General features: G+C 44.3%; 1 long non-coding RNA gene across 13 annotated transcripts in view; it reads right to left on the reverse strand.

Annotated features, from left to right (window-relative positions):
* Positions 1-26,970, reverse strand: part of LOC102551339 (uncharacterized) — a 254,334-nt gene that overhangs the window by 180,271 nt on the left and 47,093 nt on the right. For all 13 annotated transcript variants that reach the window (XR_015637349.1, XR_015637344.1, XR_015637341.1 and 10 more), the window contains one exon: positions 25,808-25,895. This is a non-coding gene — a long non-coding RNA (uncharacterized LOC102551339). The remainder of the gene's footprint in view (positions 1-25,807; positions 25,896-26,970) is intronic.

A 26,970-nucleotide genomic window follows, 5' to 3' on the forward strand; every position in this document is an offset into this window, starting at 1 on the left:
TAAGCCACACTCCCTAATACAACCAGTCCCTTTGAGCCTAGAGGGGTTATTTTCTTTCAAAGCACCACATTCCATTCCCTGGATCCTACAGCCTTATAGCCATATCATAATGCAGACGTGTATTAAGTCCAACTTTAAGAGCCCCCAGAGTCTATAAGAATCTCAACTCTACAAAAGTCCAAAGTCTCTTCTGAGACGTATGCAGTTTCTTAACTGTAATCTCCTGTCAAATCAAAATCAAAAGCAGATCATGTATTTCCAGCAGGAAGTGCATTGCCATTCCAAAGGGAGCATAGTGAGGAAATATTCTACCAAAGCAAAACCGAAAACCAGCTGGGCAAACTCCAAACTCTGGATCTCCATGTCTGATGTCAAAACACTCTTCAGATCTCCAGTTCCTTTCAGCTTTATGACTTCAATACAATTCTTTCTTTTGAGCTGGCTCAACCTGGACATCAGCAGGTGCCCCACAGCTCTGGCATCTCCAACATTGTGGGGTCTCCCAGGCAATCGAGGCTTCACCTTCACTGTTTCACACAATGGCTTCTCTAGGGGTGCAGAGACGCCCCAACACACTCCTGGCTTCATCAGCTTTCCTTAGTAGTGGAGGGAGTCTCCACAGTCCTTTTTTGTATCCTTGACTCTAAAGCCAGGACCACATGCCTGAAGCTGCCAAGTTCTGTTGCTTGCTGAGGCTGGAACATGGTTTCCTCATTACATCTTGCCCAGCTTTCTGGTTTTGATGGTTCCTTTCACTGCTTACGAGTGGCTTTCCTAGAGCTTGCTTTGTTGACCAGACTGACCTTGAACTTAGAAATGCTTCCCCTATGCTGGGATTAAAGGTGTGTGCCACCTTGGCAGACCTTAAGCTTTCCTCTAATTCCTTTTCACCAGTTGAAAGCTTACCTAGGTGGGATCCTGCTCTGAGGTTACCATTCCCTTACTCTATTTAACAATAAGATTTTCTTTAATCTGTTTATCTCCTTGAACACAGGACTTAAGCACTTCCTGGTGCCCCTTTTCTCTTCAAATTGTATGTGTTGTAACTTTCCTCGTTTGGCTTGCTCCTTTTTGCTATATTTCTTCATAAGACTGTCACTGCTATCCACATGACAGAGTCAATACTAGGCTGTATTGAAATATCCTCTGCCAAAGCTGTTAGTCTATAATAATCACAAGAATGATCTCTAGGCCACATACTAATACTCTTCTCCTCTGAAACCACTTGGTCCAGGCCTCCCATAGTTCAAATGTCCCGCAGTACCACTCTCTTCCATGCTCCTACTAAAGCCTAGTAAGGCCCACTTAAAGTATTCAGCTGCTTCTCTAATCAAAAGTCCACATTCCCCCAATCAAAAACATGGTCAAGCCTGTCACTGTAATACCCTACTCCTTGGTACCAACTGTCTTAGTTAGGGTTTCCATTGCTGTGAATGGACACCATGACCACAGCAGCTCTCATAAAGGAAAACAGCTCATTGAGGCTGTCTTATAATTTCAGAGATTTAGTCCACTGTCATCATGGCAAGAAGCATGGTGGTGTGCAGGCAGACATGGTGCTAAAGAAGGAGCTGAGAGTTCTACATCCAGATCAGTACACAGAAGGAAGGAAGACTGAGAGAGACTTTCTCCAATAAGGCCACACCTACTGTAACAAGGCATACCTCCTAATAGTGCCTTTCTCTATGAGACTGTGAGGGATATTTTCTTTCAAACTACTTCATCACTCTTGATCATATATAAATGACTATGTGTATGTTCCTGTGAATGTTGGGTGTTTTTCCTCAGGCATAGCCATCTTCCCCCCTCCTTTCTTTTTGTTTTAATTCTGGGTCTTTTACTGTCCTGGAACTTGTCAAGTAGACTGGGTCCCCAAAAAATCCCAGGAATCCTCTTGTCTCTGTCTTTTCAGAAGTGAGATTACAAGCACAACACTGCAGCCAGCTTTTTAAAATGGTAATTCTAGGCCTCAAACTCATGTTTCTAAGGCTAACATTTTGCTGACCTAGATACCTCTCAGTCTTCATCCAAGATCATTTTTAATTTAACATGTATGTTCTGAGTGCTGACTATATACCAGGCACATTCCTAGATGTCAATATGTTACCGGTAGCCCACCAGAGATGACTAGTCAGACACAGTTTATAACCAATCAAGAGTCTTTATTCCACCCAGCTAGCACCCAGGTATTTGAGGTCCAACATGTAGCCCAGGGTGTCCAGAACACATGGTTTTTTGAAGGCAGAATCCATGTTCTGCCATATCTTTGGGCAGATGAAAGGAGGCTTTGTAGAAGCAAACAATTAAACTGGATGGGGTTAGCTGAAGGGGGATCCACATAAATAGACACTTAAACAGACACCAAGATAAGTTAGCTTGGATATTCTGTCCTTGGGTTCCTAGAATAGAGGTTGGTAAATGTCCATAGGATTCTCCCTCAAGGAGAGGAAATTCTAGCTAAACTTGAAATGGACTCAATGAAAGTACAAGATAGAGAAGAGAACTTCTGCACTATCTTGTCACAAATGATTCTTTGAGCAGAGGAAAAAACCTCAGTTCTAAGGGCATATATTGGTAAGAGAGGTGTGGGGGGCATGCTAAAATAAAAAACAAAGCAGGGAAAATGCCAGAAATGTACAAAGAGAAAGCTAGAATTGGTCCAATCATAAGCATCAACCTCTCTGAGTACATCAGGACCACTCAATGGCCAGTGTTTAGCAGAGGGAACCAGAAGAAGAAAAGGCCAGGTATACTGGGACATGGTAGCTATGGGCAGGGTTCTTCCTGGAAGGATTCAAAGTGAGATGGAAAGCACTGGCAGTTGAGAAATGGCACCAAGACTAAGGAAATACTCTGACGGATCTTACTTCTGAATTGTAAGCCCTCTGAGCAGATATCTACACTGTTCGTAGGAAGAGAAAGCAACCCAACGGCTTCCAACCTCACTCTCCCACCCCAGGAAGAACAGGCTTCTAGAATGTTCTCTAAGCTCTCAAATGGAATATAGATATGGTTACATACGGTGGCAGTGTCACCAGACCTTGCTCTGGGTTTCCCTCAGCTCCTTCACCCTTGTTATCTCTATCAGAGGAATTTACCTGAGATACATAGAGCGCAGCCTAGTAGAGAGCTTATTATAGAGCACAATGGAGCACTCTCAAGGACCAAGAGTGGGCAATGGCTAAAAAGACCATTGTGGAACAGAGCACACCCACAAGGCATGAACGTCGACCAAAGGAACCCTTGTGCCTATCTACATTTTAAGTGGGTTTTATACTTCCACCATCTCTAGAATGCACAGCTGTCTCTCAGGGTTGTTTCCTCTTCAGGCAATTGATAGGACCACTTGGCTAAAGCTCATAGAAGAGAACGATGGTGTGGGCTTGTTGTTCATCACAAGCTTCCAGATAAATAACAATCTTACAAGCTTTAGTTATCTGTGAATGACCTTCCAGGAAGTCCAGAGCTTTATGCAGGACCAGCAATGTGACTAGGATCCCATTCTTTAAACCTGCCATTGAGTCCTGCAGTTTAGATTCTTGGTTTTACAAGCTGTTAGTCATGAGTGAGTGATCCAACCATAACAGTCTCCAAGCCTTCTAATTTCTAACTAGCTCCATAATAGCACCATTGGGAAAATGGGGCTGGGCAACCTCTGCAACTTCTCACGAGCCTATATCATTTTGTAATAAAAAGTTTTACAACAAAATTCTTTCAAAGCCAATCACACAGCTGCCCTGATCCCACTTTATCTTGTACTAATGCATTAAATCATCCCAAAGCAGTTACTGTCACAATCATTAGTCTTTGAAAGGGGGGAGGAGCTTTACTCTCTTAAAAACAAAACTGTTTCAAGACGCACCTGTTTTCCCCTTTATGAAAAGAGAAAGTGGATTTCATTGTATCCCAGATGACACACCATGAAAGTCCAAAGACTGCACGTTAACCTTCAAATAGGTTCAGATGCCTTGAAAAACAGGACAGTATGGACATCCCTCATACATACATGCATACATACATACATACATACATACATACATACATACATACATACATATGCATATATGTATATACACACACATATAGACCACCTCATCCATCCATCTTCCTGCCAGAGAAAAGTAAGTATGCCACCTACTCTGGCAAGAATGCGGATGGATGAGATGGTCTATAAACACTGATAGAAAACCCATTAGATGAATTACATTAGATTAGCCAAGTAGTGTTATTGAGAGCATCCAAAAGCCTCAAGTGCTAACGTCAGTGGACTATCTATTAAGTAGAGGTGAGATACTAATAGGACAACTGGGAATTGTTTCATCATTTAAAATAAATCTATCCATATTTCTGAAGCAACTGCCTATTCTTTTGATCATACCTGGGAGGGTCAGGGAGATCCCTTTATCTGTCAGGGGGAAGCAGTTACTAAAGGTGCAGAAGCAGGTAGCTGTGTGATGGTTTGGTGCACAAGTCCCTTGCTGAAATGACTCCCATTTGAGGATGCCACGTGCTGAAAATTAGGTATTGCTTGGGGCGAAGTCATTATCTCTGTAACCGGCCTTTGCGAAGGCTAATAGCTTCGTATAGCACATTAACTTCCCAAGCCTCGGTGCTACACACTAGCTAGTAGAAACCTTGGCAAGCTGAGTCCTGAGGGAAAGTAATGGAAGCAGGCACCGACTCAGCAACACCACTCTTTGGTAATTTTATTAATAATACCATTTATTGAGCTCTTACTTTGTGCCAGCTCCTAATCTTAGAACAGCCCAGAGGTAACTATTATTCTCTCATTAAAGAGGTTGAGTAAATCTCCCTCAGTCCGGAGCTGTAAGTGCAGATCTGGAATCAGAACCAGAAGTGAGCGAGGTGCCTGGCACACAGAAGGTCCTCCACAAATGATTTGCAGAGGAACGGATGGCTAGGTTGGTCAATGGGAGAAACCCAACTCTGTCCAATTGCGAAGTTCAAATACTTATGCACTGGTGTATGTGTTCTTCTTCATAGTTTTCCAATTTTCCTGTGATGGCTTCAGGCTTGACCAGCTCATGCACTGTCTTATTACCCCAGTAAAGTCCCTCCTATAGAAAGCCACCTCTTTCCCAGCTTACTGTCTATGACTCTGGGATAACTTGGAGAGAATTGGAGGCATAAAAGATGCCAGGACACAGCATCACCTTGTGCAGAAGCAGAAAGAAGGACAAGGATACCTAGGCCACCACAGAAATCCGAAGGAACTGTGCTGACATAGAGACTGGCATAGAGATGAGGGCTACTCTGGTAGTAACCTGAAAAGTCATTCAGGCCTGGGAACACAACTCAGTGGGAGAGCATGTGTTTAGCCTACATGGAGCCTCAGGTCAGTCAGTATCCCCAGTACCAAATAAAAGAATCATCCAGGCTCAGATTGGCATCCAGCTCTGTCTCTTACAAGCTGTGTAACTTAGCCTTTCTGAACCTCAGAGTTGATCACATCTTTTGTGCTGGGTAGTTACATTTTTGTTTCCCATTTCATCTCTAAAACGGGGTGACATTATGAAGGTAAGGTTCGTTTGGATCATAGTTCTGCAGACCACAGAATGTGGCATTGGATCACCCAGGTCTGGCAAACGGCACCTTATAATTGGAGTGTAGAAAAGGAAATAATGACACTGGACCAGAAGCCAGACAGTGAATGGGAACCAGCTAAAGACCCATGAGAACCACATTAACCCCTTCCAAGGACATGCCTCCAATGACCTAAGAATGTCCTTAGATCTCTTAAAGTCTCCACCACCTGAGACCTGTCATACTGAGGGCCAGACCGCCAATGTATGAACCACGTGTAGCTTAAGAGACAAACAGCATCTCAACAATAGTAGTAGCTATGAAATTGTGTGAAAAAAACATGTATAAAACTCAGTATTTGCTATATACATACATATACATACATATATACATATATACATATATACATATATACATATATATACATACATATATACATATATATATTAAGTTCAATTAAAACAGTGTTCCTATTGAAGAGGAACATGGCAACTCTCAGGGACAGGAAGTATGGACCTTACTGGAGCTATAAACCACCAGAGTTGCCACCCTTGAAGATCTCTATAAGAAACGCCATTTTGACCTAAAGGATATGAAAATAGCCACCATCCTGTAAGCAGGAAGCAAATCAGACCTCTGCAGACATTGCTATACCTTCCCAGGTGAACAAGTCCCTGTTTGCAAAACGCTGCCTAACGGGAGAGACAGAGGGAGCCTTCTCTCAGCAAGCTCCCCTTCACTGTTTCGTGCCAGTGTTAATTTCACAGTCCTTAGTGTTCTTTCTATTATTCATGAGCTCTCTGCAATTCAATTTTACAAAGCAAAGGAGGGCAAACACAGATATGTTTTCCCCTTTGAAAACAAAACAGTTTTGGCCCCTGTGGAACAGAAAGCCTACGTGTCAGATAAGTCTCAGGTAGCCGTAGCAATTGGATTTCAGTACATTTCCTGAAGACAGCCCAAAGACAAATAGCATGCTTATGGGCGGGGGGCCATTTTGCATTGCACTTCCCTCTGTAAGCTTGTTCCAGGTTCCCCAAAAATTTGCTCTGCTCTTCTTTGTATTGTGGCCTTGCCCTGCTTCACAGGACAATTATAGGAGTAATACACACACACACACACACACACACACACACACACACACACACACACACACACACGTTCTCATCTGTCCATTTGTCTGATTCCCTGAACCTTCCAATAGCATGACCGCATTCCTTCATAATCAACTGGGCTAAACACTTTGGTGCTAATCGGTAACTTGACTGTATGGCAGCCATTTTGCTCCAATTTCACAGCAGCCACACAAAGTGCAATGGGACGCATGCTTGATGCAAAAGAGTTCTGTACACGTTCGAAACGAGGACAATAGAAAAGGCACCCTATACCAACTTTCACAGAACAATAGCTTGAAAACTGAAGAGGAAGACAGAAAGGAGCACGTCTTCCTCAAAGCTGACACCATCTTGAGGCACAGGCTAGATTTCAGCCCCCAACTTTTCCCAGTTAAGCTGCCCAAGTTTCTCTGTCCTCTAGCACATGGGATGACCATGGCATTCTGTCATCCTTCCCCCTCGTCTTCTTACCCAGACCTGGTCTGTGAGCCTGGAGCCCCAGGTACATTTAGGGATTGGCTGTGAGCATCTCATCTCATTCTGAAAACATAAACAATGCTTCAGCCCACCTCTCTCAAAAAAGAGGTTGAGTTGCTCACACCAAAGGATCTATGCAGTATATGACGTATGCCTGGGCATCCCTCCAGTATGGTACATTTCTGCCACTACAGAATAATGTATAATATTTGGACCTTCAACTCCCTTTCTGAGGTGGAGGCAACCAAGATGTGTAGAGAATGTAACCACCATAATCACACACTTACATGGCCCAGCGCCTGGCTGGGTCACCGAGAGCTGCCACAAGCAATTTATCATGCCTCACCTTGGAAACCAGGTAAGCCCTGGTAGCTGTGTCCTCACAGACAGTGTTGATAGGGATAAGCTTTAGACGTGTCCCAGAGGAAGGAAACCTTGATGTTCACTCCTTCTATATGGTGAAAATTGTTTAAAATAATAGACAGTTTTAAGAGTAGAGACAGATGGTTCGCTGCACGGGTGTGTGTGTCCCCAGCTGGTTAGGAAGAGCAAAAGGCTTTGGCCAAAAATGCAAGAAATAAGAGCAATAAAAGTCTGTGGAAAGACCATATGAAACCCAAGAAGAAAGAAGACCACACCAAAGTGTGGGTGCTACAGTCCTACTCGGAAGGGGGAAGAAAATAATCTCGGAAATGCAGAGACAAAGAGTGGAGCAGAGACTGGAGGAAAGGCCATCCAGAGACTGTCCCACCTAGGGATCTATCCCATCTACAGACACCAACCCCAGACCCTATTGCTGATGCCAAGAAGTGCTTGCTGACAGGAGTATAGTGTACATTTACCTGAGAGGCTCTGCCAGAACCTGACCAATATGGGAGTAGATGCTCGCAGCCAAACATTGGACTGAGCGCTGGAACCCCAAAGGAGAAGTTAGGGCAAGGACTAAAGGGGTTTGTAACCCCATAGGAAAATAACAATATCAACCAACCAGACCCCTCAAAGCTCCCAGGGTCTAAACCACCAACCAAAGAGTACACATGGAGAGACCCATGACTCCAGCTGCATTTGTAGCAGAGGATCTGGCATCATTGGGAGGGGAGCTTGATGACCCAGGGAAGGGAAATGCTAGGGCTCTAAGGCAGGAGTGGGTGGGCAGGTGGAGCGCATCCTCATAGAGGCAGGAGGAGGGAGGAGGGGATAAGAGTTTGTAGAGGGGAAACTGGGAAAGAGGGTAACATTTGAAATGTCAATAAATAAAATAACCAATAAAAATTGAAGAAAAAAAAGGAGTCTGTGGAAGCATTGTCCTATTATGACCCAGAGACCTCTCCTCACAAACTAGACACTTCCATATCACAATCACATCGGGGTAGCCTGAGAGACACATTCCTGTTTGATGTTCCTGAGAGGCCAGGCTGTCTGTCAGAAACACCCAGCAGGAGCAGGCAGTGTCTTACAATGGGGTGACATAATAATGAGGAGGGACACTATCTTCAAAGACCTACACTGGCACAAAGTGACACATCTCCCCAGTGGCACCAGTAAGAGCATTTAACTTACTATCAAACCTCAATAAAACACAACAGGGAACTATTTGTCTGCTGTATGCAAAAGGTACACAATAACATTCTCCATCCCTCTCCTAATCTGCATCTTTAGCTCAGGAAGCTCCTGTCTTGGCATCCATTCCCAAGGTGACAGACAGGGTCAACTCCCTTCTTTCCCGGGGCTCACTCCCATCCTCTCTCAAGCTGCATCTGTTCCAAGCATTCCACCGAAGCCCCAGAGTTAATAAATGACTCAATAGAGCTCTCTGTGTAGACCAAAGCAATGCTGTCCGCCATCTTGGTTAGAGAGAACATTTACCGTTCCTCTGAACCCTGAGACGGAGGAGGCAAAACTAAGTTGAAATGTTTTAAAGAATTGACACCTAGCCTTCCGAGTCAGGCATGGGACTCTGTCAATAATGACAAACAAGATGGCCACTTGTGGTTCCCTGCCTATTTCTTCATTCTCCTACCTTGTGCCCATCTCTTTTTCCCAGCTCTCCAAACTCCGAAGTGACACCAAGAAAAGAACAAGAGAACAAAAGCCCAGTGAGGAGGAGAGCAGCTGTGTTTATGTTCCTGTCTCCCACAGAGCCCTCGCACCACCTATGTGAATACATACATACTCAAATACACAGGCACACAAACATATATACATATATATACATAATGTATGTATATACACAAAGAGACAAAGGCACACATATGCATGTATATACACATAGACACACACACACAAAGATATACATAAATATGTGTGCATGATCACACACATATATAATTAATTAGCACAATTAAGGTATTCAAGTCCTTTATCTCTCAGTTAGGGGGGAAAAAAGGGGTCAGTAACCCAAAATGCATTTTCAAATCTAATCGTGTTCTATAGAAACAAATACTCCTGCCAGAAAAACACCCTATAATCCACCAGGCATTATTACCATAGATAAATGAGAGGTTGTGTTGTCAGCTCCCTCTCCCATTGCCCTATAAAGTGGCATCCCCACTGTTGTTCTGGCTACCCTGTTATTCTCGGAACTGAACGCTTGAACCACCCTCCTTGCCCCTATTTTGGAAGTGGGCATTGAGATGCAAACAAAATAACTGTAAAACTTGACAGTTCCAAAACACGGTTGTTTTGCTTTGCGGCAATTAACCGCCTCCTCGGTGCAGGGAAAAGCAAAACAACAAAGGAAACCTGTGTAACTGAGACACCCATTTCTGCCAGCCTCTGAAAGGTTCCCCCTAATCCCACCCCAGCCGTGCTCCCCCCACCCCAGGTCTACTGTCCCCAGATGCCTCTCAGGCAGAAGGAGGGAGCCGCTGCAACCTGGCCTCCTCCCTTTCACTAGAAGCCTTTGATTGGCAGTAAAACACAGCTGTGGGGAAAGGCAGAAGTCATTCCATTAGACTTTAATTCATTGGTCTGGAGCCAAGAGAGTTATGAAAGGGAAGGGAAGCTGGTTTTTTCTCACATCATACCCCAGACTAAAGAATTAAAGCTCTTATCCACACACCCGGTGTTTTCTGAAGAGAAAGTAGCACCTGGTGACAAAACTGGGTCATTCCTGCCGGTGCCCGCTGAGTGTGGCTTCAAAAGCTTCTAAAGCAACTGAGGATGCCTGCTCGATCTGCTAGATACACACCGGTCAGGCTTTGAGGCTGGGGAAACGCAGGCTGGTTGCCTGTCACCCTTTGCTGAAGCCTAGACCTCTCCTTGCTGGGAAGCTGGTCTACTGGGTTCCCCACAAACTGAGCTCTGGATATTAGAGGATCAGACTGCACACCTGTTGGCATGAGTTGGCGTGGTGCGCAAAGGACCCTGTCGAAGCTTGAGAGCAAGGACAACCACCTTGAATTCTCAAGCCAGGATCTAGCCACTAGTAGGCTATTAGGAGTTTAAGATTGAAAGCCCGGGTTCAGGGGGAAACTACTCTCCCACCCACTGAGCCTACTTTTGCTTGTGAGAGAACACTTAAGGCTAAAAACATTTCCAGCCAGGAAATTCCTCTTAGCCTTCCTTACTCACAGGCCATTGTACCTCTAGCTCTCAGAAAGACGGTATGATCTAGATGCCTGCTCCCTTCTCCTAAATCCCAACCCTCAGCCTGAGAACTCCTGCGGGGAACCTAAAAACAAACAAAAACAAAACAAAACAAACTAGTCATTCCTCAGCCTTCCTCTCCTTGTGCCTCCCAGGACTAGAGGCAAAGCCAGTGCTCTGGCCATCTACAGAAGTCACACAAGAGGCAAATAAAATGGGATGCCCCATACCTTCTTCACTCTGACAGGAGTAGAAGCATTGAGAACCGGCCTCTGCGCCCATGAACTGTCCCTGGTTAACAAATCCTTCAGACTTAGAGAAGTTACATCAGCTAAAGATAATTTCCAGATAGCTTAGGAATCCCAGGGGTGGGGATTAAGCCCAGGCCCTACTGTACTCTTTCCAGCACAATTGAGATATAGAACTAAATGTGTTGGGCAGGGACAGAGAAAGAGCTGAGAAGAAGATAAAGAATAGAGAAATTGGAGCCATTCTCTCCCAAGATAAGAAATCTTTCTAAGTTGCCCCCTGGCTTAGGTCTAAACTGTACAATGTTCTCAAAAATGTGCTCAAACCCCGTCACCTTCATTCAAGCCCTCGCTAAAACTTTAAATGAGTTATTATGCACATTAAATTGTCATTTAATCGTAGCCAAGCACTGTCATAAAAGCAAATGGAGCAAGCCAAGCAGCACTGGGACGAGAAATACTACACTAGTTACATTCTGAAAGCCCAAGCTGAAAAATGCTCACTTCATCCCCCACCAGGGCCTCCTGTCAGCACCCAGAAACAAACAGCTCCTCTCTCTCTCTCTCTCTCTCTCTCTCTCTCTCTCTCTCTCTCTCTCTCTCTCTCTCTGGAGTTCATGATTGCCAACCAGCAACAGGATGGCTTGAAGCTGACTGACCACAGAGGAACCTACTACGATTTCAGATTGTTCAGTCCAGCGGTCCCATTCCAGGAAAAGCTGTAAGGCATGAAATCCATTGTTCCTTTTCAATTAACAAGTGACAGCGATTCCCCTGTCTCAGAAGTCCTTGGTAAAACACCAATCTGCACCAGTCTTGAGTGTACATTTAAATGCCCCCAGTTGTCTCTGTAAATGAGTACACTGAAAGACCAGAAAGACAAGAGACAAAAGTCCACATCCCCCTGCCTCCAAACCAGAGACTGAGGCTGAGTCAGAGTGAGAGAAGGTGAGTAACTTGGATGGGGTGTCAAAGGTCTTAAGGGCCTTGGTAGAGAGGAAGTTTAGAAAAGATGATTTTAGGAGATCAGATACAAAAATATAAATCCTTTTCCTTTGGCCTTGTGTTTTCATTTTCTTTGCTTATTTGTTTTGTTCTGGTCTTTCTTGTTTGGTTGGTTGGTTGATTGGTTGGTTAGTTGGTTAGTTGGTTGGTTTGTTTTTGGTTGTTTTGCTTTGTTTTGGGGTTTCTTTTGAGAAGTTGTACTTTTAAAGATTAAGATCGTACCCCCAACCCCCATTGTAGGGGAATATCAGAGTGGGGAGGTGGGAAGGGGATGGGTAGTTGGGGAGGGGGAACACCCTCATAGAAGGAGGGGGAGGGGATAGGGGGTTTAGGGACTGGAAACCAGGAAAGGGAATAACATTTGAAATATAAATAAACAATGTCCAATAAAAATTTTTTTCCAAAAGTTTTAGAATTTTAAACACAGTTACTGTATTTTCTTTGGTTTTGTTTTTTAATGTTACGCTGGCCCATGTAGTGACCCCATTTTTACAGGTGTGTTTGTGTTTTGAACCTGATAATTTCTAAGAGTCATTTATTTAATTTATCTAATATCTATTGAGTGCAAAACATCCAGTCTAGCCTGTAAAAAACTCAAAGATCACAGACAAAGGCACTGTTACCAAGGAGCTTAACCCAGTATAATCACCATTAATGGCAGTATAATTGTATTCGACTTAAAGCAGATACTCGATGAAAGGAAAACAGATTGAGTTGTTCAGAAGCTCAAAATAGCAAGATACTACTTCCAACTAGGATAAGCCCAAGAGATGGAGAGCTGCCATGAGTTAAGGAACGCTTCCTAGAGAGGCAGCATTGGAAGCTGGGCCTTGATTGGTGGGGGAGCTTTGGGGAATATGGTAGAGAAGGACCTGTAAAGTAGACGGAAGGGAACCAGAAATAATGAAAAGAATCCCCGTGCAAGGATTGGAGGAAGAAACTGTAGGCACCGTTTAAGCAAACACGGAGATGTTCTGTCTAATCCAAGCCGCTTCCATGAGGGCAACCGTGGGTGGGAGATGAAGTTAGAAGGCCCTCTCTGTCCTTCGGCATGCTGCTACACTAGCTAGTCTTCGCACATGCTCAGATAGTCTTTAATTCCTTTTTTTTTTTTCAAGCTAAATTTTTGACCAAGTGCACACCGAAGCGTTGGAGAAAGAATCAGATTGCCTGTCAATATGGCAAGAGCACCCCCAGGCACGAGACCTCTGTGGTGGTTAGTCCAGTCAACTTGACGTGTAGGAGGCAAGGCTTGGGGCACAGCTGTGAGGGGTTATCTAGGTAAAGATTAACCTCTGAGAGTGTCCGTGAAGAGTGATTCTGCGTACTTGAGGATGTGGGAAGACCTAGGCTAATTGCCGGCTGGACCACGTCCTGGACCGGATAAAATGGAGAAGGAAACCTGAGTCCTATAGTGTGTTTGTCCTGTGAGCAGCTGTCTTGGGCTTCTGCTGCTAAGACTCGCCCACAGTGATCGACTGTCATCTGAAACTGTGAGCCAAAAATAGAGCTTTTCTCCCTCATGTTGCTTTGTCAGGGTGTTTTATCAACAGGAAAGAGTAAGACAAGTCTTCCCAGATGCGATGGATCACTGCTCCCTTCCCTACTCAACCTAGAAAAGATGTCTCCTCCTGCCCTAGATCCAGGACCAAGCACAACACAGCTGCTCAGAAAGGGTTGCTCTTGGCACCTGTAACTCCCCAGTTGTTGGTGGTGAGAGAGCGGTAACAAGGCAGCTCAAGCTATCATTTACTCAGGTAAAGTCACCAGCTAAGCGGCACCATGTGTTCTAGAGCTATCTGCTAAGGCCCATGGGGGACTCATCCTCATAACATGGGTTCGAGTTCCAGAGGAGAAGCTTTAGGGTAAAGATATAGCCTGGAGTACTTGGAAAATGGTCCTACAGAGATACCCCAATAAGAGATAATATTCACATTGAAATAGCTGACTTTCCAATGCAGGGACTAGGCTACTCTATCACAGAATGTGAACGTTCATGCTAAATGCGCATAGACGAACAGCTGGCTACACTACCACAGCTAAGAAGCATCCTTCCAGACAACTAGAAAGGATTTCTGTGTTGGCAGTGGATTTATTCTCCAAGTGCCTTCCCAGCACTAAGATGTCATGGTCCTCTTCTGAATGTTGAAATCCATTCAACATTTACTGAATACTCCAAAAAATTCAAAGAATGAAAATGAGCCCTCTTCTTCAAGGAGTCCAAGGTCTTAGTAGACATGACACTGAGTGGCTGAGCCATACCCCTCTCACAGGGATTGGAAAACATGCAGACCTCATATTTACTCGCCTATTTCCTTCCAGGGATGGTGTGCATGCTACCCTGCATATGCACCAGTGGCCACCTCCCTAGAGCACAGAGCTCTGAAGTTCCCATCCCGCTGAGGAGAGCAAGGAGGTTAAATTCCAGTTGTAAAGTGATTTAGAGGACACTTGATAGCCTGGTACCGTGGCATTTTAATCGAGTGGCTCATCTTTCTCTGCCTCCTGTGTATTCTTTTCTTGAAGTTCATGAAAGAATCATAAGCTCCTAGGGCGGGAAGGAAACCTAGAACTCATCTAACCCGACACCCAGAGGACCCCGAAGGCCACAGAGTTAAATAGCTTCTGGTTAGCAACCCAGCAGACATGGAAACCGTCTGCTCACCCTCAGCCAGCATGCCCTATGCCACGTCAAACTGGCACTGTTTGAAGAATTGACAAAGTCACCATGTGCTCCGTGCGTCCATACTAGGACTATAAGGACTTGCCTCCACAATCCAAACAACAGTAATGAAATACCTCTCCAGGCTTAATTTTCTCAAGGAGACCTGTAGAGGCTGCTAGCAGACTGTCCTGGATCCAGAGAGCTCAGGTTCTACACTGGCCATTACACTGAATTTTGAGGAATCTTTTCTCCTTCAGCCCGTTTAACTGAGCTTTTCTAGTGGGGGTGGGGGAAAAGGACATTAAATAAGAACTGGCTTACAAACTCAATAGAATCCAAAAGGCCAAGCACAAGGTTACAGGCAGAGATAGACAGCTGAGACACCCAGATCCCCTTGGAAGGCATTCAAATCCAACACGAAAAGCAAAACTGAAGCCGAACGTGGAGGTACACACTTGTAACCCCAACATTCAGAAGCCTGGCAAAGAGCTACTGCCCCAAGCTTAATGCCATTCTGAGCTGTCTCAAAAACAGACAAATAATAAAATTTAAAAGCAAAAATGTGTAGAAACAAGGCAACAGTCCGTAGTCCAGTGTAGCCCACAGTTTGACAACATTCCTCTAGACTTGATTCTGTGATTCCCTGCTTCATAAAAAAATAAAATGTAGGAATAAGAAATTGGTGTTCTAACAACACCAATCAATCAGAGCTCTCAGGGCCTAAACCACCATCCGAAGAGTACACATGGACAGACCCAGGGCTCCAGCTGCTTATGTAGCAGAGGATGGCCTTGTTGGACATCAATAGAAGGAGAAGCCCTTGGTCCTGCCAAGGCTGGATCCCCCAGTGTAGCGGAATGTCAGAGCAGGAAGGCAGGAAGGGGTGGGTGTTTGGGGAGGGGGAACACCCTCATAGAAGAAGGGAGAGGGGGGAGGGGGGAGGGGGAAGCGGATTATGGATGGGAAACTGGGAAAGGGGATAACATTTGAAATGTAAATAAAAAATAGGTGTTCTTATTAGAGTTTATACATTCTGATTATCTTCAAAAAATATTTTAGTGTTCTCTAATTCAAAAACAATATGTTTCATTGCTTCACCAACTTCTGTGTACTTTCCATAGATTGCATGATTTCTCTCTGTCTGTCATAAGCTAAACAATAAGCGACTTGCTGCCCATTCCCAAGCTGTGTGGTGTGAGCTCATTAGTTGATGTTGGGATATAATTGTTGAGGGTGTTCATTAGTAAAAATCTATCTCGTGGGCATGTATTCTTCATGATCATTGCTCCAATAGTTCTTTGAGCATCAACTTTTATCGACTGTTCTACATAATTAAAACTCCAAGAAATTGACTTCAAAAGACCAGAAAGGGTATGGGATCCAGGTCTGCCGACACTAATGAAATAATTTACGTCAGAACTAGACAAAGGGACAAATTACTCAAGGCCCAAGAAAGGCTGATTGTTCAAGTGTAATTAAAATATACAGCTGGCATAGTGGCAGCTAACAGAGAGATCTGATCGATGAACACAGTAGCTATAAAAATTTAATGCGGTGCAAGCAGCCAATTTTTTTTAAAATGCAAATAATCATCCCAAAATGCAAATGCCTGCCTGTTAGAAGGCAAGCAGGCAAAAAGTCCCAAGGAGTGGGAGATGAGGCTGGCGGCTCAGTGGAAAGAAGCGGAGGTGAGAGATTATGAACATTGCTCCCAATATCAACACCAATACGTCATCACAAAGATCAATTGCAGAGATCCTTGTACACCTCCTTCCACCAATACTTCACTGGCTGTGTGGTCATGTATGATCAGATGCACTGCCATGCTTGTCCACATCACATCCCTGTCAGCACCCAGACCGTGTTGCCTCAGGGTACCTAGATCTGCATCTCTAACTCCTACCTAGACTCTCTCAGACCTACAGGCACCATCAACCACAAGACCAGAAGCATGCAGTGAATAGGGAGAAGGGAATTTCAGGTCTTTCCTGTCATTTATGTAACATGTATTATAAATATGCAATCACCTTTATGGCTGTCCCCAAACCTCATCAGGGGACAAACAAGATCACATTGACAGTAATTGTATGCATTACATCAGTTCCCAAGCCCTGCTTACTGATACAGAAACCCCAGGCTTTTGCAGAGCTCCCATCCTCCACTCCCATCTCTGACAATTTCTTTGTGAGGCTACATAGCCAATGATAGACATGGAGATTTGCTAACGGGATGCCTCTTCAAAGCAAGGCTGTACAGCAGTCAATACCTCCAGAGTCTGCTTAGCATCAGGACCACATCCCACAGGGAGCAGCACACAGCACACAGTCAGTGACTGACAGATGACAGGTATATGTAAAGATCTCGCCCTGAGAACCCACTCCAGAGAACTCTAGCACTCTGTGCTACACACAGAGCTCCCAGAGACTGTCAGACAGTCTGTCAGACCTGCATGGACTGTTAGTCATGTCATGACTTCTTTGCCAACCTGTTCCTGCTCCTTCCCCTTCTTTCTGATTGTGCTGACACCAAAAGAGCATCCTGCATGCCCAGCGCCTTCTCGGCATCTGATTCCAAACAGCACAACCTGTGAGGAAAACTCAGCCTTTAACCCCAGCACTTGGGAGGCAGAGGCAGGAACGAATCTCTGACTTCAAGGCCGCCTGGTCTACAGAGAGTTCCAGGATAGTCAGTATTACATAAGGAAACCTTGACTGAGGAAGAAACAAACATCTCTGCCTGCCACTAGCAACAGACCTGCCCAGAGAACTCTTGCTGGCCAGAGAGCTTCTTCATCCTCCCCTGCACAGCCCCACATTTCTGTGACCCACCCTGTTTGCCAGGCTTTCAGTTCACGAGGCCAGGGGAGTCCTCAGCAGTTTCTTGTGATTCTGAAGGGACATTCCTACCTAAATGGGAGCTCCATCAGGGAACACATTACAGAAATTATTTGGTGCAGATGTGGCCCTCGGTTTGTAAGTATCGTTTGCTTTATCTCTTCAGGCAAGAAGACATGGCCACCGTAACAACAGGACGGCCATTGTTGCCAGCCAGCACCTGAGCTTGGAATACACTTCTCTCTAAACCTCAGATATCCATCCTCCGTTCATGTCAGATTTGACTTCCCTTGTGGTAAATTTTCTTCTGACTCTCCAACCCTAAAAGAAGCCTCTAGAGATCTGACATTCATTTACACATACGTAACTACGTCTACCCCACCAAACTCAGTAGAACCCAACTGTGGTAACGGCCAAGAGAAGAGAAGGCTTCTGGTCTTCAATGAGTATAGTAAGCCCTGCTGTGAAACATCCAAGCAATGGGGGTCATGGTTTTGTCATTTCTAGAAATATGAATTTTTTGGCAAATGCTTATACATCATTTCCCACTGACACTGTTCTAAGTTCTTTTTATGTAGATCCACTCATGCAATTCTGGAACAGCCCAGAGGTAATTAGTTACATGTCACACATATGGAAACTGAAGCACAGAGTCATCTGAGGACATGAAATGATGAATAAGTTAAGGATTTGTAACCCACTGAGTATGAGAAAACATTTGCAAACCCATATGTGCCAAGGAATACTTGGTATTCCTTATTACCTAGAAGCATAGTATCTAAAGGTAGACCTTATAGTCACTAAATAGATTGGGAAATGAGTATGTATGTAATAATGTTTCAAGCAAAATTATTCAAACATTACCTATTTAGTGGTATAGAATTCACATTACAAATGTCTAAAGCAATAATAATGTCAGACATAAGGACTGATGCTGGAGGGGAACCAGTTCATATATGGGAGGACATGAGAGAGAAGTACAGAGGGTCAAAAATTTGAAAGTAGGCATGGAGTAGTGGAGAAGAGGGACCTGGGGATAGCCACGAGAAAGTCTCAGATGCCAGAGATCCAAAAGATTCCCAGGACCCCACAGGGAGGACATTAGCCAAAATATCCAACAAAGCAGAGATAGAACGTGTGGAGACCGAATCCAGTGAATAGGCACAGCCCCTGGTTGAGGGATGGGGCCATTCACTCACCTCAAAAATATTAATCCAGAATCCCCCGTTAAAAGAAATGCAGGGACAGAGTGGGGCAGAAACTGAAAGAAAGACCATCCAGAGACTGCCCTACCTAGGGATCCATCCCATCTACTGACACCAAACCCAGACACTTTTGCTGATGCCAAGAAGTGCTTACTAATAGGAGCCCAGTATAGCTATCCCCTGAGAGGCTCTGTCAGAGCCTAACCAATACAGAAGCAAATGTATACAGCCAAATATTGAACTGAGCATGGGGACCTCAATGGGGAAGTTAGGGCAAGGACTGTAGGAGCTTAAGGAGTTTGCAACCTCCTAGGAAGAACAACATCAACCAATCAGACCCCCCGCCAATGCTCCCAAGGAGTAAACCACCAACCAAAGAGTACACAGGGGGTACCCATTGCTCCAGCTGGATATGTAGCAGAGTATGGCCTTATCTGACATCACTTGGGGGGGACTCCCTTGGTCCTGTGGAGGTTTGATGACCCAGAATAGGGGAATGCTAGGCCACTGAGGCAGGAGTGGGTGGGTAGTGGAGGAGGGGATAGGAGACTTGTGGAGGGGAAACTGGGAAGGAGGACAACATTTGGAATGTAAATAAATATAATTACCAATAATATCCTATTGATGGAAATATGTATGACTTAATTAATATAAAATAATATATATTTATTTTAGGCATTAACTCACTCCGTTTTTCTGCAAGAATTAAGTATAGGCATTAGTACATTAACTGCGAATTGAGACAAGAGGCTGATTTGAGGTTAAAAACAGTATATAGCAATTCCATAGCAGAAGATGATAATGATACCTGATTTTTTTATTTTGGGTATATAAGCACTTGCATGCAAGCACATATGTGTTCCACACGTATGCAATGCAGTGACTGTAGAGGTGAGAAGAGCATCAGTTCCCTCAGAATTGGAGTTGAAGATGGCTGTGAGCCACCATGTGGGTGCCAAGATACAAACCCCAGGCCTCTGCAAGAGCAGTAAGTGCTCTTAATGACAAACCATCATTCCATCCCTACAGTAACCTGATTTTATAAATAGGTTTTATGTAATAATACAAAAGGCCTAAACAGATATTTTTCCAAGGAAGATATGCAGACAGCCAACATCAGGAACCACCAAATAAGTGCAAATCAGAACCCCAGTACAATGTCTTCTCACACCTGTTAGAATGACTATTACCAAAAGAAAGGTGATGAGTGTCTCTTAGGGTGGCACAAAGGACACCTTGGTCTTGGTGGGGCTATAAGAGTGTAGTAGGTCCATTATGGAGAATAAAGAGAAGGCTGCTGGGAGAATTTAAATCACAACTATAATAAGACAGTCATTTCAATACTACCCTGCAATTTCTCTTGTATCTACCCAAAGGAAAGAAAGTCAGAATGTCAAGGAGGTACCAGCATTTTTACACTCACTGCATTATTTACTCACAAGACCTAAGACATGGGAGGAATCTCCATTGATGGAGGAATGGATATAGAAATGTGATGTGTATCTGCACCGCGAATTTCACCACCTCTGTGAAGAGGAGCGTGTCACTCTCAGCAACATTAAGCCAGACACAGACGAGACTGCCTGACCTGCCTTAATGCATGGTATCCAAATAGCCAAGTCACAGGACAGCATTGCAGCGGCTGAGCGTGAGGAAAGGAGTGCTGGCCAGAGAATATGAACTCTCTGCTACTGGATCCACAAACAAAATGGCGACTACAATTAGTAAGCATTCATTTTATATTTGGATGCTGACAGAGTAGGTCTTGACTATTCTCCCTAATACACAATGTGGTGATATATGTACATACACATACACACACACACACACACACACACACACACACACACACACACACACACATATATATATATATATATATATATATATATATATATATATATATATATATACCACCTGGCACACCTTAAATATCCACATTTCTGTTTGTCAGTTACACCTCAAAGGTGAACCCGGGACAGCATTATGATGATGATGCTCAAACTAAGTGGCATGACTCAAAAGCCTCCTCCATTGTGCTACACCACTCCACACCTGGGCCATCCCCAATCAGGGGCAAGAATGATTTTTGTAAGGGGTTGGGGGTGGAGACATCGGAACAATGACCCACTGAAAAACTCCACATCCCTTTGTTTTTAACATCACCCTGACAAATGGTCAAGGCCAAAGTAGTACTTCCCGGAGCAGCATCTGAACAAGTGTAGGCATCGGGATAAATCTAGACGGAGTACGTTGTGTTGTGACATATTTCAGGCCATAAGGGAGGCTTAAGTAGGTCACTGGGGGGCAGCTGTGCTTTGAGCCCTGCCTGCTGCCTCTGGCCTTATCTGTAATGAAGCAGACGGTTCTTGGTGTAATGTAATTCTCAGAGGTCCTTTCGAGGCAGCTTCAAGCTTGGCTGGAGCTAACACAATTCGTTAGGGAAGGAGGGAGTCCTCCAGAGCTCAGTGAATGCCTGCACAGCCAACACACTGATGCAATTCCAGTGGCCTCGCCTGCCCTGGCTCCTGCTGCCGGTTCTGTTTATTCCAGTTCCTGCTCTGGACTTGGGCCTGCACGGTTGTCGTACAATGAAGGATGGAAAACAGAGCTAAACTCAGCTCTGCTTCCTTAAAACACCAAGGAAGTGGACATCGCTGTAGAAGAGACAGACGGCACCACAGCACCCGGATTTGTTGAGTACCTATTATAGTCTACAAGGAAAGGTCAGGTGCTAACCGGGTTCACCCGTACTACTCTATTACGTAACAGCGTACATTAGTTTGAACTATAGCTGTTCTTGAGTTGAGGAAAATGAGTGTGGTCTCATGGCTATAAAACAGCAAGGCTCATTTAAATCCAGGCCCTTGTGATGATACACTCTTGCTTTTCCCCACCACTTCAAACTGATCCGAAAGGAATGTAGCTATCAACGACAAGGCCAATGTGTGAAAGCTAGCCAGAGCCCAAGGCAGAATTAAATAGGGGATATAATAGAAGTCCTAAATGGAAGGCAGAGGAAATGAGAAGTCATGGCAACCAGCCTGGGACCAGAAGGATGCTTTTGAATTAAACTTGAAGACCAAGTAGCCTAGTGAAGCTGGGTAAGCAAAGGACAGGGTTGCAGAAGGGTGTGGGGCTGTTATACTCTATTTTCTGTGGCTGTAACAGAACACAGGAGACTGGGTGATTTGTAAAGAACAGAGGTTTGCTTTGGGTCATAGTCTGGACGATGAAGATCCAAGGTGTGAAGCGAAAGTGTTTGGTGAAGGGACCGTGTCATATCACAACCTGGAAACACAATGGGGATGCAGACCGTGCCTACAGAAGAGGGAAACCGTGAGATCCATCCTTTCTTTAAGACAACCCGTTCTCCCAATCACAGAAAAACACACATGGTATGCACTCATTGATAAGTGGCTATTAGCCCAAATGCTTGAATTACCCTAGATGCCTAGAACAAATGAAACTCAAGACGGATGATCAAAATGTGAATGCTTCACTCCTTCTTTAAAAGGGGAACAAGAATACCCTTGGCAGGGAAGAAAGAGGCAAAGATTAAAACAGACACAGAAGGAACACCCATTCAGAGCCTGCCCCACATGTGGCCCATACATATACAGCCACCCAATTAGACAAGATGGATGAAGCAAAGAAGTGCAGACCGACAGGAGCCGGATGTAGATCTCTCCTGAGAGACACAGCCAGAATACAGCAAATACAGAGGCGAAGGCCAGCAGCAAACCACTGAACTGAGAACGGGACCCCCGATGAAGGAAGAAAAAAAAAAGACAACCTGTTCTCATGGTAACGAATCCAGTCCCATCAGAGCGGGAACTTACATCCTTGAAGCCCCATCCCTGGAATGTGACACGAATCCTTTATCCAAATGGCTCCTCGGTGTCTCTTCACCTTTCTACACCATTACCCTGGAAATCAACTGTGTAAGGTCTGGAGAGGAAGACCGCAGTCAAGCCATAGCCACAGCATGGTCTACCAACACTGTTCAACGTCCACTTCCTCTTCCTCCTCGCTGTGACCAGATCTTAACCCCCTCAGCAATTATCCAGTCAGTTTGGCCTCACCGCAGAAAAACTGACGCTACTGAAATAGTATGAGAAGTGCTGGACCTTAATGTAAGCCTCAGGAGCCCTTTGCCCTCTGACTGAAACAAAGATAGCTAGGTCAGAGCTAGACAATGAGGGTGGTGGTTGTCAGCTTGAAGGGACTGAAAGTCACCTAGGAAACAAATCCCATGCACTGCACGGCTGTGAGTCTGCTCCCAGAGAGGTTTGACTGAAGTGGGGAAACTGGGTGCAGACACGGGTTCCCAGACTGGATAAAAAGAAACAGGCAAATGTAGTGTCAACTCTTTCTGCTTCGCTGACTGCCAAAGGGATGCCACGTGACCAGACACTATGTCTCCTCCATTATGATGAATTAACCTCCTTCTTGAATGGGGAGCTCAAGTACACCCTTCCTTCCTAAAGATCCTTGTCAAGAAGTTTGCTGGAGCTGGAGAGATGGCTCAGTGGTTAAGAGCCCTGACTGCTCTGCCAGAGGTCCTGAGTTCAATTCCCAGCAACCACATGGTGGCTCACAACCATCTGTAATGGGATCTGATGCCCTCTGCTGGTGTGTCTGAAGAGAACGTCGGTGTACTCACATACATAAAATAAATAAATCTTTAAATTTTTTTCTTAAACAAAAGAAAAAAAGGTATTTGTCACAACAATGAGAAAAGTAACTAATGCCAAAAATTGGTACCAAGGAGTGGTGCCATAGTGACCATGTGATTTGAAGGCCTTCAGAACTGGTTTACGGATGGAATGTGGCAGAGTTGGAATTGTGTACTGGAGAAGTCCTATAAAGATGCAAGTAAGAGTAACAGGCCATGTGGTGAGAGAATGGAAGATAAGAACACCAAATAAGCGCAAGGCCCTGGGTTCGGTCCCCAGCTCCGGGAAAAAAAAAAAAAAAAAAGAACACCAAATAACGAGCAATGGCGGTCCAGCTCAGGAGGCTTCCAAGCAGGGAAAGGGCTGTATCCAAACATGGGTTAAAAACATTCGTGTTTTATTCTAGCAAAGAACCTGGATTCTTTCTGCCTGTGTCCTGAGACTGTGAGTAGAGCTGAATTCAAACACCATTGACTAGTTGATTTGGTAGAAGTTTCAAGACAGGGTGGCATTTAGGCTGTGGGATAGTTACCTCTCACGGCTTTTATGCTGGCCTACAAGGAAAAGAAAGTAACAAGTAGTGCAGAAAGAGGTGAAAAAGGTGCAGTGTGGCTAGTATGTAGTATGAGTATAGTATGAGTGGATCCAAGATTGCAGGCAAGGAAGGTGCAGACAAGGAACCTACAATCGAAGAGAGTCCCATCATGAAAGACCTCACCCCTCACACCCACTGCTGAGTGGGGGGTGGGGAGTGGGAGATGGTTAGTCTTCTCTGAGATTGAGCTCCCTAATAGGTAATTCAATCCCAAGCGGTTACCTTAAATGTGTTTTCATACTTGAGCAACACTAAAGGGATTCATCAGGCTGTATACTTATATGTGTATGTGCATATGCATGCACGTGTATATGTGTGTGTATGTGTGCACACATACATTGTGCTATGCATGCCCATGTGTGCAGCATGCATGGGCATGCACACATGTGAAAAAATTAAAGAAAAGGAACGGAAAGAACATGGGAGGAGTTGAAGAGAGAGAAAGTAAGGGATAGAAATAATGTACATACAGTACTCATCTATGAAATTAAAAAAAATACTTTAATGAAAAAAGGGAAACCTCATGCTCTGTGCTAGAATAATCAGAGGGGAGCCTGCAGGCCAGAGGCCAACTTTGGAAGATTCTAAATCATTAAAATATAAATTAATTTGAAAGAAGGGAGTAAATAACAATGCCATCAAAGAGGTTCTGTGCTCCCAAGTGGCCACGTAGGGACTAGAAGGCCATTGTTACTATATTCAGTGGGGCAAGGCTCTATCTAAACTTTGAAAGACAACATAGCAGGGTCATCCACATACTGATTTAAAGGCACAAAAGATACAAACATGAAGAGGACCATGAAGGGTGCACCAAGGTTCCAGAAAGTTCTCGAAGCCAGGCAGTGTGTGACATCTGAGATTCCCTACAAGAAAGTCCCATGATGCCATTGCACGAAGCCAAGACGGTGAAGCCTAAATTGCAATGAAGATTTCAGGATGATGGAGATGCCAAGACTATGGTTCATTCACCTACTGATAAAAGTTGCAAACCCAGAGTGGAACCATCCCAAGAAGAGGTCATTCACGTTAGCAACTAGAACCGGAAGGCATGTTGACCAATGCTGCTGGAGCCAAGATAAATTCATCACAAGTCCTAGATCCCAGACATAGGGTTTCAGTATTTGATGCTTTCTCTATGCTAGAGACTTACCTTGGCCCATCTTTCCTTGGTATACCTCTATTCTTCCCTTGTTGGAAAAAAAAAGTAACTTGGTTTGTTGTTGTTTAACAAAAAAACAAAACAAAAAAAAACCAAAAAAAACAGAGCTCACAGTTAAAAGGTTGCCCAAATCTCAGTAGAATTTTTTTCTCAAACTTTAGAACAGTGCAATGAAATCATTAAGTCTCTAGAGACTTCTAGAGATGGACAAAATACACAATGTTTTATGAGGTGAACATGGGCTTTAGGAACCAGGGATAAAAAAATATGATTTAAAGGTACGGCATTTGGGTATCGAAATGACAAGAAGTAAAGTTGCATTGATGAATTCCAACTGTCAACTTACAGGTATTTAGAAACCCCTAGGAGCCAAGCTCTGAGCACGCCTGTGGGGGCACTCCTGAGCAGAGGTGACTGAGACAAGGATAAGGTCTACCCTGGGCATGGGCAGTGTCATCCGTGATCTGGAATCACAACGTGAATAAAAGGGAGAGGGTAAGCAGGGTCCCACCATTCATCTCTCCCTGCCTCCTAACTGAAGATGTAATGTGACCAGCTTCCTCATATGCCCGCCGCCATGCCTTCCCCACCACCCAATAATATGAAATTAAATCCATCCTTCATTAAGCTGCCTTTGTGAAGCATTCCATCACAACAATAAGAAAAATGAAAATTCAAGATGGCAGGACTTACATCAGTTTGACGATCAGATTGGCCTCATAGATGAGAAATCTGCCCACCAGGATCCTCTCTCTTGGCCAGGTCAGAGTATAAGAAGGCTCTGTAGTGTTTGAAAGAGAAAATACTGTGGGAATGTTTGTTATAGGAACCTCATTTCCCTAACTATTACAGGCAGAACACTCAGACAAAGAACAGGAGGAAAGGGTGCAACTGGGGGTAACCTCGAATCTAAGTGGCGACCAGACTGGGGGGAGTCATGTTGAAGAAATAAGATTTCTTCCAGTATCAGAAAGTTAAAATATATTTACACTCTTACAGAAGTAAGCTACACACTGCCAAATGTGTTTGAAGGCAACTTTTATCATCATCTGACATACAAAACTATGCAATAAACATTAACACAATTATCATCTTAGACAACCACTCCTTCATTTCACAAAGAAGGGGCCTCTAGAAATGCCACTTGGGCTCCAAGTTTTTATATTGTATTAACAAACATTCACTGTTTGCTTATGTGTTTTTGTTTCAGTTCTGCCAACACACACACACACACACACACACACACACACACACACACACACACACTCACTATATATAATGGGCATCTGACCATACAAGAGGATGCCAGACTTAGCAACACACAAGTGCTCCAACTCTAAGGACAACTGAAGTGTACACAGAGACAAAGACTGCAGCTGTCATTGTACTATCAGAGAAAACAGAACATCCTCCAATCTATTTCTATGTTCTTTCAAGCATACTTTTCCCCAAGACTAGAAATGTGGCACACAGCCCAAGACAGTCTGGAAGTAAGAAGTACATAAAAACAATACCACAGAAAAGAACAATGGGAAATTCATCAGAAGCAGAAGGCGTGCTTGTTAGTCTGACCTTACTTTCTGAATCAACAGTTTCTCTCTAAATGCAACCTGCTAGAAGAATGTTGGACATGGTTGGAATATTGTGATGGGGTGAGCGGAGGCGAGGGAGAAATGGTTTCTCAATTCAGGGGAGGCTCGAAGTTGATTCCAAGGGCACTAATGACAGCAGGCTCTAAGAGAACTTAGCCTGAATAGGCACACAAGCAAAAAATAATAAAATAAATAGAATTTAGAGGGACAAACAATGTGAAGGCATCCAGGAGGCGTGAAGGCAGTGAGCTAGCAGGACGGATC

This window comes from Rattus norvegicus, chromosome 14, assembly GCF_021556685.1.
Source record: "Rattus norvegicus strain SHRSP/BbbUtx chromosome 14, alternate assembly SHRSP_T2T, whole genome shotgun sequence".
Taxonomy (NCBI): domain Eukaryota; kingdom Metazoa; phylum Chordata; class Mammalia; order Rodentia; family Muridae; genus Rattus; species Rattus norvegicus.